General features: G+C 38.3%; 1 pseudogene; it reads left to right on the top strand.

The window, feature by feature from the left end:
- The first annotated feature begins 10,181 nt into the window (after positions 1 to 10,181).
- Positions 10,182 to 10,244, top strand: part of LOC115127405 (plexin-B1-like) — an 81,583-nt pseudogene continuing 81,520 nt past the window's right edge.

The raw sequence follows: 10,244 nt of genomic DNA, 5'->3' as shown, positions 1-10,244 counted from the left end.
GTAGACCATGTTTTATAGTGGAGGTAGACCATGTTTTATAGTGGAGGTTTACCATGTTTTATAGTGGAGGTAGACCATGTTTTATAGTGGAGGTAGACCATGTTTTATAGTGGAGGTTTACCATGTTTTATAGTGGAGGTAGACCATGTTTTATAGTGGAGGTTTACCATGTTTTATAGTGGAGGTAGACCATGTTTTATAGTGGAGGTAGACCATGTTTTATAGTGGAGGTTTACCATGTTTTATAGTGGAGGTAGACCATGTTTTATAGTGGAGGTAGACCATGTTTTATAGTGGAGGTAGACCATGTTTTATAGTGGGGGTAGACCATGTTTATAGTGGAGGTTTACCATGTTTTATAGTAGAGGTAGACCATGTTTTATAGTGGAGGTAGACCATGTTTTATAGTGGAGGTAGACCATGTTTAATAGTGGGGGTAGACCATGTTTTATAGTGGAGGTAGACCATGTTTTATAGTGGAGGTAGACCATGTTTTATAGTGGAGGTAGACCATGTTTTATAGTGGAGGTAGACCATGTTTTATAGACCATGTTTTATAGACCATGTTTTATAGTGGAGGTAGACCATGTTTTATAGTGGAGGTAGACCATGTTTTATAGTGGAGGTAGACCATGTTTTATAGTGGAGGTAGACCATGTTTTATAGTGGAGGTAGACCATGTTTTATAGTGGAGGTAGTATGGAGGTAGACCATGTTTTATAGTGGAGGTAGACCATGTTTTATAGTGGAGGTAGACCATGTTTTATAGTGGAGGTAGACCATGTTTTATAGTGGAGGTAGACCATGTTTTATAGTGGAGGTAGACCATGTTTTATAGTGGAGGTTAGACCATGTTTTATGTTTTATAGTGGAGGTAGACCATGTTTTATAGTGGAGGTAGACCATGTTTTATAGTGGAGGTAGACCATGTTTTATAGTGGAGGTAGACCATGTTTTATAGTGGTTTTATAGTGGAGGTAGACCATGTTTTATAGTGGAGGTAGACCATGTTTTATAGTGGAGGTAGACCATGTTTTATAGTGGAGGTAGACCATGTTTTATAGTGGAGGTAGACCATGTTTTATAGTGGAGGTTTACCATGTTTTATAGTGGAGGTAGACCATGTTTTATAGTGGAGGTAGACCATGTTTTATAGTGGAGGTAGACCATGTTTTATAGTGGGGGTAGACCATGTTTTATAGTGGAGGTAGACCATGTTTTATAGTGGAGGTTTACCATGTTTTATAGTGGAGGTTTACCATGTTTTATAGTGGAGGTAGACCATGTTTTATAGTGGAGGTAGACCATGTTTTATAGTGGAGGTTTACCATGTTTTATAGTGGAGGTAGACCATGTTTTATAGTGGAGGTAGACCATGTTTTATAGTGGAGGTAGACCATGTTTTATAGTGGAGGTAGACCATGTTTTATAGTGGAGGTTTACCATGTTTTATAGTGGAGGTAGACCATGTTTTATAGTGGAGGTAGACCATGTTTTATAGTGGAGGTAGACCATGTTTTATAGTGGAGGTAGACCATGTTTTATAGTGGAGGTAGACCATGTTTTATAGTGGAGGTAGACCATGTTTTATAGTGGAGGTAGACCATGTTTTATAGTGGAGGTAGACCATGTTTTATAGACCATGTTTTATAGTGGAGGTAGACCATGTTTTATAGTGGAGGTTTAGACCATGTTTTATAGTTTTATAGGAGGTAGACCATGTTTTATAGTGGAGGTAGACCATGTTTTATAGTGGAGGTAGACCATGTTTTATAGTGGAGGTAGACCATGTTTTATAGTGGAGGTAGACCTTGTTTTATAGTTTTATAGTGGGGGTAGACCATGTTTTATAGTGGAGGTAGACCATGTTTTATAGTGGAGGTAGACCATGTTTTATAGACCATGTTTTATAGACCATGTTTTATAGTGGAGGTAGACCATGTTTTATAGTGGAGGTAGACCATGTTTTATAGTGGAGGGAGACCATGTTTCATAGTGGAGGTAGACCATGTTTCATAGTGGAGGTAGACCATGTTTTATAGTGGAGGTAGACCATGTTTTATAGTGGAGGTAGACCATGTTTTATAGTGGAGGTAGACCATGTTTTATAGTGGAGGTAGACCATGTTTTATAGTGGAGGTAGACCATGTTTTATAGTGGAGGTAGACCATGTTTTATAGTGGAGGTAGACCATGTTTTATAGTGGAGGTAGACCATGTTTTATAGTGGAGGTAGACCATGTTTTATAGTGGAGGTAGACCATGTTTTATAGTGGAGGTAGACCATGTTTTATAGTGGAGGTAGACCATGTTTTATAGTGGAGGTAGACCATGTTTTATAGTGGAGGTAGACCATGTTTTATAGTGGAGGTAGACCATGTTTTATAGTGTTTTATAGTGGAGGTAGACCATGTTTTATAGTGGAGACCATGTTTTACCATGTTTTATAGTGGAGGTAGACCATGTTTTATAGTGGAGGTGGACCATGTTTTATAGTGGAGGTACCATGTTTTATAGTGGAGGTAGACCATGTTTTATAGTGGAGGTAGACCATGTTTTATAGTGGAGGTAGACCATGTTTTATAGTGGAGGTTTACCATGTTTTATAGTGGAGGTAGAACATGTTTTATAGACCATGTTTTATAGTGGAGGTAGACCATGTTTTATAGTGGAGGTAGACCATGTTTTATAGTGGAGGTAGACCATGTTTTATAGTGGAGGTAGACCATGTTTTATAGTGGAGGTAGACCATGTTTTATAGTGGAGGTAGACCATGTTTTATAGTGGAGGTAGACCATGTTTTATAGTGGAGGTAGACCATGTTTTATAGTGGAGGTAGACCATGTTTTATAGTGGGGGTAGACCATGTTTTATAGTGGAGGTAGACCATGTTTTATAGTGGAGGTAGACCATGTTTTATAGTGGAGGTAGACCATGTTTTATAGACCATGTTTTATAGTGGAGGTAGACCATGTTTTATAGTGGAGGTAGACCATGTTTTATAGTGGAGGTTTACCATGTTTTATAGTGGAGGTAGACCATGTTTTATAGTGGAGGTAGACCATGTTTTATAGTGGAGGTAGACCATGTTTTATAGTGGAGGTAGACCATGTTTTATAGTGGAGGTAGACCATGTTTTATAGTGGAGGTAGACCATGTTTTATAGTGGAGGTAGACCATGTTTTAGTGGAGTTTAGTTTTATAGGAGGTAGACCATGTTTTAGTGGAGTAGACCATGTTTTATAGTGGAGGTAGACCATGTTTTATAGTGGAGGTAGACCATGTTTTATAGTGGAGGTAGACCATGTTTTATAGTGGAGGTAGACCATGTTTTATAGTGGAGGTAGACCATGTTTTATAGTGGAGGTAGACCATGTTTTATAGTGGAGGTAGACCATGTTTTATAGTGGAGGTAGACCATGTTTTATAGTGGAGGTAGACCATGTTTTATAGTGGAGGTAGACCATGTTTTACCATGTTTTATAGTGGAGGTAGACCATGTTTTATAGTGGAGGTAGACCATGTTTTATAGTGGAGGTAGACCATGTTTTATAGTGGAGGTAGACCATGTTTTATAGTGGAGGTAGACCATGTTTTATAGTGGAGGTAGACCATGTTTTATAGTGGAGTGGACCATGTTTTATAGTTTTTTTATAGTGGAGGTAGACCATGTTTTATAGTGGAGGTAGACCATGTTTTATAGTGGAGTTTTATAGTGGGTAGTGGAGTAGACCATGTTTTATAGTGGAGGTAGACCATGTTTTATAGTGGAGGTAGACCATGTTTTATAGTGGAGGTAGACCATGTTTTATAGTGGAGGTACCCATGTTTTATAGTGGAGGTTGTTTTATAGTGGAGGTAGACCATGTTTTATAGTGGAGGTAGACCATGTTTTATAGTGGAGGTAGACCATGTTTTATAGTGGAGGTAGACCATGTTTTATAGTGGAGGTAGACCATGTTTTATAGTGGATAGTGGAGGTAGACCATGTTTTATAGTGGAGGTAGACCATGTTTTATAGTGGAGGTAGACCATGTTTTATAGTGGAGGTAGACCATGTTTTATAGTGGAGGTAGACCATGTTTTATATAGTGGAGGTAGACCATGTTTTATAGTGGAGGTTTACCATGTTTTATAGTGGAGGTTTGTTTTATAGTGGAGGTAGATAGTGGAGGTAGACCATGTTTTATAGTGGAGGTAGACCATGTTTTATAGTGGAGGTAGACCATGTTTTATAGTGGAGGTTTACCATGTTTTATAGTTTTACCATGTTTTATAGTGGAGGTTTACCATGTTTTATAGTGGAGGTAGACCATGTTTTATAGTGGAGGTAGACCATGTTTTATAGTGGAGGTAGACCATGTTTTATAGTGGAGGTAGACCATGTTTTATAGTGGAGGTAGACCATGTTTTATAGTGGAGGTAGACCATGTTTTATAGTGGAGGTAGACCATGTTTTATAGTGGAGGTAGACCATGTTTTATAGTGGAGGTAGACCATGTTTTATAGTGGAGGTAGACCATGTTTTATAGTGTTTTATAGAGGTAGACCATGTTTTATAGTGGAGGTAGACCATATAGTGGAGGTTTACCATGTTTTATAGTGGAGGTAGACCATGTTTTAGACCATGTTTTATAGTGGAGGTAGACCATGTTTTATAGTGGAGGTTTTATAGTGGACCATGTTTTATAGTGGAGGTAGACCATGTTTTATAGTGGAGGTAGACCATGTTTTATAGTGGAGGTAGACCATGTTTTATAGTGGAGGTAGACCATGTTTTATAGTGGAGGTAGACCATGTTTTATAGTGGAGGTAGACCATGTTTTATAGTGGAGGTAGACCATGTTTTATAGTGGAGGTAGACCATGTTTTATAGTGGAGGTAGACCATGTTTTATAGTGGAGGTAGACCATGTTTTATAGTGGAGGTAGACCATGTTTTATAGTGGAGGTAGACCATGTTTTATAGTGGAGGTAGACCATGTTTTATAGTGGAGGTAGACCATGTTTTATAGTGGAGGTAGACCATGTTTTATAGTGGAGGTAGACCATGTTTTATAGTGGAGGTTTTAGACCATGTTTTATAGTGGAGGTTTACCATGTTTTATAGTGGAGGTAGACCATGTTTTATAGTGGAGTGACCATGTTTTATAGTGGAGGTAGACCATGTTTTATAGTGGAGGTAGACCATGTTTTATAGTGGAGGTAGACCATGTTTTATAGTGGAGGTAGACCATGTTTTATAGTGGAGGTAGACCATGTTTTATAGTGGAGGTAGACCATGTTTTATAGTGGAGGTAGACCATGTTTTATAGTGGAGACCATGTTTTATAGTGGAGAGTTTTATAGTAGACCATGTTTTATAGTGGAGGTAGACCATGTTTTATAGTGGAGGTAGACCATGTTTTATAGTGGAGGTAGACCATGTTTTATAGTGGAGGTAGACCATGTTTTATAGTGGAGGTAGACCATGTTTTATAGTGGAGGTAGACCATGTTTTATAGTGGAGGTTTACCATGTTTTATAGTGGAGGTAGACCATGTTTTATAGTGGAGGTAGACCATGTTTTATAGTGGAGGTAGACCATGTTTTATAGTGGAGGTAGACCATGTTTTATAGTGGAGGTAGACCATGTTTTATAGTGGAGGTAGACCATGTTTTATAGTGGAGGTTTACCATGTTTTATAGTGGAGGTTTACCATGTTTTATAGTGGAGGTAGACCATGTTTTATAGTGGAGGTTTACCATGTTTTATAGTGGAGGTAGACCATGTTTTATACCAGGTTTTATAGTGGAGGTAGACCATGTTTTATAGTGGAGGTAGACCATGTTTTATAGTGGAGGTAGAGTTTTACCATGTTTTATAGTGGAGGTAGACCATGTTTTATAGTGGAGGTAGACCATGTTTTATAGTGGAGGTAGACCATGTTTTATAGTGGAGGTAGACCATGTTTTATAGTGGAGGTAGACCATGTTTTATAGTGGAGGTTTTATAGACCATGTTTTATAGTGGAGGTAGACCATGTTTTATAGTGGAGGTAGACCATGTTTTATAGTGGAGGTAGACCATGTTTTATAGTGGAGGTAGACCATGTTTTATAGTGGGGGTAGACCATGTTTTATAGTGGAGGTAGACCATGTTTTATAGTGGAGGTAGACCATGTTTTATAGTGGAGGTAGACCATGTTTTATAGTGGAGGTAGACCATGTTTTATAGTGGAGGTAGACCATGTTTTATAGTGGAGGTAGACCATGTTTTATAGTGGAGGTTTACCATGTTTTATAGTGGAGGTTGTTTTATAGTGGAGGTAGACCATGTTTTATAGTGGAGGTAGACCATGTTTTATAGTGGAGGTAGACCATGTTTTATAGTGGAGGTAGACCATGTTTTATAGTGGAGGTAGACCATGTTTTATAGTGGAGGTTTACCATGTTTTATAGTGGAGGTAGACCATGTTTTATAGTGGAGGTTTAGACCATGTTTTATAGTGGAGGTAGACCATGTTTTATAGTGGAGGTAGACCATGTTTTATAGTGGAGGTAGACCATGTTTTATAGTGGAGGTAGACCATGTTTTATAGTGGAGGTAGACCATGTTTTATAGTGGAGGTAGACCATGTTTTATAGTGGAGGTTTACCATGTTTTATAGTGGAGGTAGACCATGTTTTATAGTGGAGTAGAGACCATGTTTTATAGTGGAGGTAGACCATGTTTTATAGTGGAGTGGTTTTATAGTGGAGGTAGACCATGTTTTATAGTGGAGTGGTTTTAGTGGAGGTTACCATGTTTTATAGTGGAGGTTTACCATGTTTTATAGTGGAGGTAGACCATGTTTTATAGTGGAGGTAGACCATGTTTTATAGTGGAGGTAGACCATGTTTTATAGTGGAGGTAGACCATGTTTTATAGTGGAGGTAGACCATGTTTTATAGTGGAGGTAGACCATGTTTTATAGTGGAGGTAGACCATGTTTTATAGTGGAGGTAGACCATGTTTTATAGTGGAGGTAGACCATGTTTTATAGTGGAGGTAGACCATGTTTTATAGTGGAGGTAGACCATGTTTTATAGTGGACCATGGTAGACCATGTTTTATAGTGGAGGTAGTTTTACCATGTTTTATAGTGGAGGTAGACCATGTTTTATAGTGGAGGTAGACCATGTTTTATAGTGGAGGTAGACCATGTTTTATAGTGGACCATGTTTTATAGTGGAGGTAGACCATGTTTTATAGTGGAGGTTTACCATGTTTTATAGTGGAGGTAGACCATGTTTTATAGTGGAGGTAGACCATGTTTTATAGTGGAGGTAGACCATGTTTTATAGTGGAGGTAGACCATGTTTTATAGTGGAGGTAGACCATGTTTTATAGTGGAGGTAGACCATGTTTTATAGTGGAGGTTTACCATGTTTTATAGTGGAGGTAGACCATGTTTTATAGTGGAGGTAGACCATGTTTTATAGTGGAGGTAGACCATGTTTTATAGTGGAGGTAGACCATGTTTTATAGTGGAGGTAGACCATGTTTTATAGTGGAGGTAGACCATGTTTTATAGTGGAGGTAGACCATGTTTTATAGTGGAGGTAGACCATGTTTTATAGTGGAGGTAGACCATGTTTTATAGTGGGGGTAGACCATGTTTTATAGTGGAGGTTTACCATGTTTTATAGTGGAGGTAGACCATGTTTTATAGTGGAGGTAGACCATGTTTTATAGTGGAGGTAGACCATGTTTTATAGTGGAGGTAGACCATGTTTTATAGTGGAGGTAGACCATGTTTTATAGTGGAGGTAGACCATGTTTTATAGTGGAGGTGGTTTTATAGTGGAGGTTTACCATGTTTTATAGTGGGGGTAGACCATGTTTTATAGTGGAGGTAGACCATGTTTTATAGTGGAGGTAGACCATGTTTTATAGTGGAGGTAGACCATGTTTTATAGACCATGTTTTATAGACCATGTTTTATAGTGGAGGTAGACCATGTTTTATAGTGGAGGTAGACCATGTTTTATAGTGGAGGTAGACCATGTTTTATAGTGGAGGTAGACCATGTTTTATAGTGTTTACCATGTTTTATAGTGGAGGTAGACCATGTTTTATAGTGGAGGTAGACCATGTTTTATAGTGGAGGTAGACCATGTTTTATAGTGGAGGTAGACCATGTTTTATAGTGGAGGTAGACCATGTTTTATAGTGGAGGTTTTTTACCATGTTTTATAGTGGAGGTAGACCATGTTTTATATGTTTTATAGTGGAGGTAGACCATGTTTTATAGTGGAGGTAGACCATGTTTTATAGTGGAGGTAGACCATGTTTTATAGTGGAGGTAGACCATGTTTTATAGTGGAGGTAGACCATGTTTTATAGTGGAGGTAGACCATATAGTGGAGGTTTACCATGTTTTATAGTGGAGGTAGACCATGTTTTATAGTGGAGGTAGACCATGTTTTATAGTGGAGGTAGACCATGTTTTATAGTGGAGGTTTTTTATAGTGGAGGTTTACCATGTTTTATAGTGGAGGTAGACCATGTTTTATAGTGGAGGTTTACCATGTTTTATAGTGGAGGTAGACCATGTTTTAGACCATGTTTTATAGTGGAGGTAGACCATGTTTTATAGTGGAGGTAGACCATGTTTTATAGTGGAGGTAGACCATGTTTTATAGTGGAGGTAGACCATGTTTTATAGTGGAGGTAGACCATGTTTTATAGTGGAGGTTTACCATGTTTTATAGTGGAGGTTTATGTTTTATAGTGGAGGTAGACCATGTTTTATAGTGGAGGTAGACCATGTTTTATAGTGGAGGTAGACCATGTTTTATAGTGGAGGTAGACCATGTTTTATAGTGGAGGTAGACCATGTTTTATAGTGGAGGTAGACCATGTTTTATAGTGGAGGTAGACCATGTTTTATAGTGGAGGTAGACCATGTTTTATAGTGGAGGTAGACCATGTTTTATAGTGGAGGTAGACCATGTTTTATAGTGGAGGTAGACCATGTTTTATAGTGGAGGTAGACCATGTTTTATAGTGGAGGTAGACCATGTTTTATAGTGGAGGTAGACCATGTTTTATAGTGGAGGTAGACCATGTTTTATAGTGGAGGTAGACCATGTTTTATAGTGGGGGTAGACCATGTTTTATAGTGGAGGTTTACCATGTTTTATAGTGGAGGTAGACCATGTTTTATAGTGGAGGTAGACCATGTTTTATAGTGGAGGTAGACCATGTTTTATAGTGGAGACCATGGTAGACCATGTTTTATAGTGGAGGTAGACCATGTTTTATAGTGGAGGTAGACCATGTTTTATATAGTGGTTTTATAGTGGAGGTAGACCATGTTTTATAGTGGAGGTAGACCATGTTTTATAGTGGAGGTAGACCATGTTTTATAGTGGAGGTTTACCATGTTTTATAGTGGAGGTAGACCATGTTTTATAGTGGAGGTAGACCATGTTTTATAGTGGATAGTGGAGGTAGACCATGTTTTATAGTGGAGGTAGACCATGTTTTATAGTGGAGGTAGACCATGTTTTATGGTGGAGGTAGCCCATGTTTTATACTGGAGGTTTACCATGTTTTATAGTGGGGGTAGACCATGTTTTATAGTGGAGGTAGACCATGTTTTATAGACCATGTTTTATAGTGGAGGTAGACCATGTTTTATAGTGGAGGTTTAGACCATGTTTTATAGTGGAGGTAGACCATGTTTTATAGTGGAGGTAGACCATGTTTTATAGTGGAGGTAGACCATGTTTTATAGTGGAGGTAGACCATGTTTTATAGTGGAGGTAGACCATGTTTTATAGTGGAGGTAGACCATGTTTTATAGTGGAGGACCATGTTTTACCATGTTTTATAGTGGAGGTAGACCATGTTTTATAGTGGAGGTAGACCATGTTTTATAGTGGAGGTAGACCATGTTTTATAGTGGAGTGGTTTTATAGGGAGGTAGACCATGTTTTATAGTGGAGGTAGACCATGTTTTATAGTGGAGGTAGACCATGTTTTATAGTGGAGGTAGACCATGTTTTATAGTGGAGGTAGACCATGTTTTATAGTGGAGGTAGACCATGTTTTATAGTGGAGGTAGACCATGTTTTATAGTGGAGGTAGACCATGTTTTATAGTGGAGGTAGACCATGTTTTATAGTGGAGGTAGACCATGTTTTATAGTAGACCATGAGTGGAGGTAGACCATGTTTTATAGTGGAGGTAGACCATGTTTTATAGTGGAGGTAGACC

The sequence above is a fragment of the Oncorhynchus nerka genome, linkage group LG7 (assembly GCF_034236695.1).
Source record: "Oncorhynchus nerka isolate Pitt River linkage group LG7, Oner_Uvic_2.0, whole genome shotgun sequence".
NCBI classification, from domain to species: domain Eukaryota; kingdom Metazoa; phylum Chordata; class Actinopteri; order Salmoniformes; family Salmonidae; genus Oncorhynchus; species Oncorhynchus nerka.
This window is presented reverse-complemented; position numbering and strand designations above follow the sequence as displayed.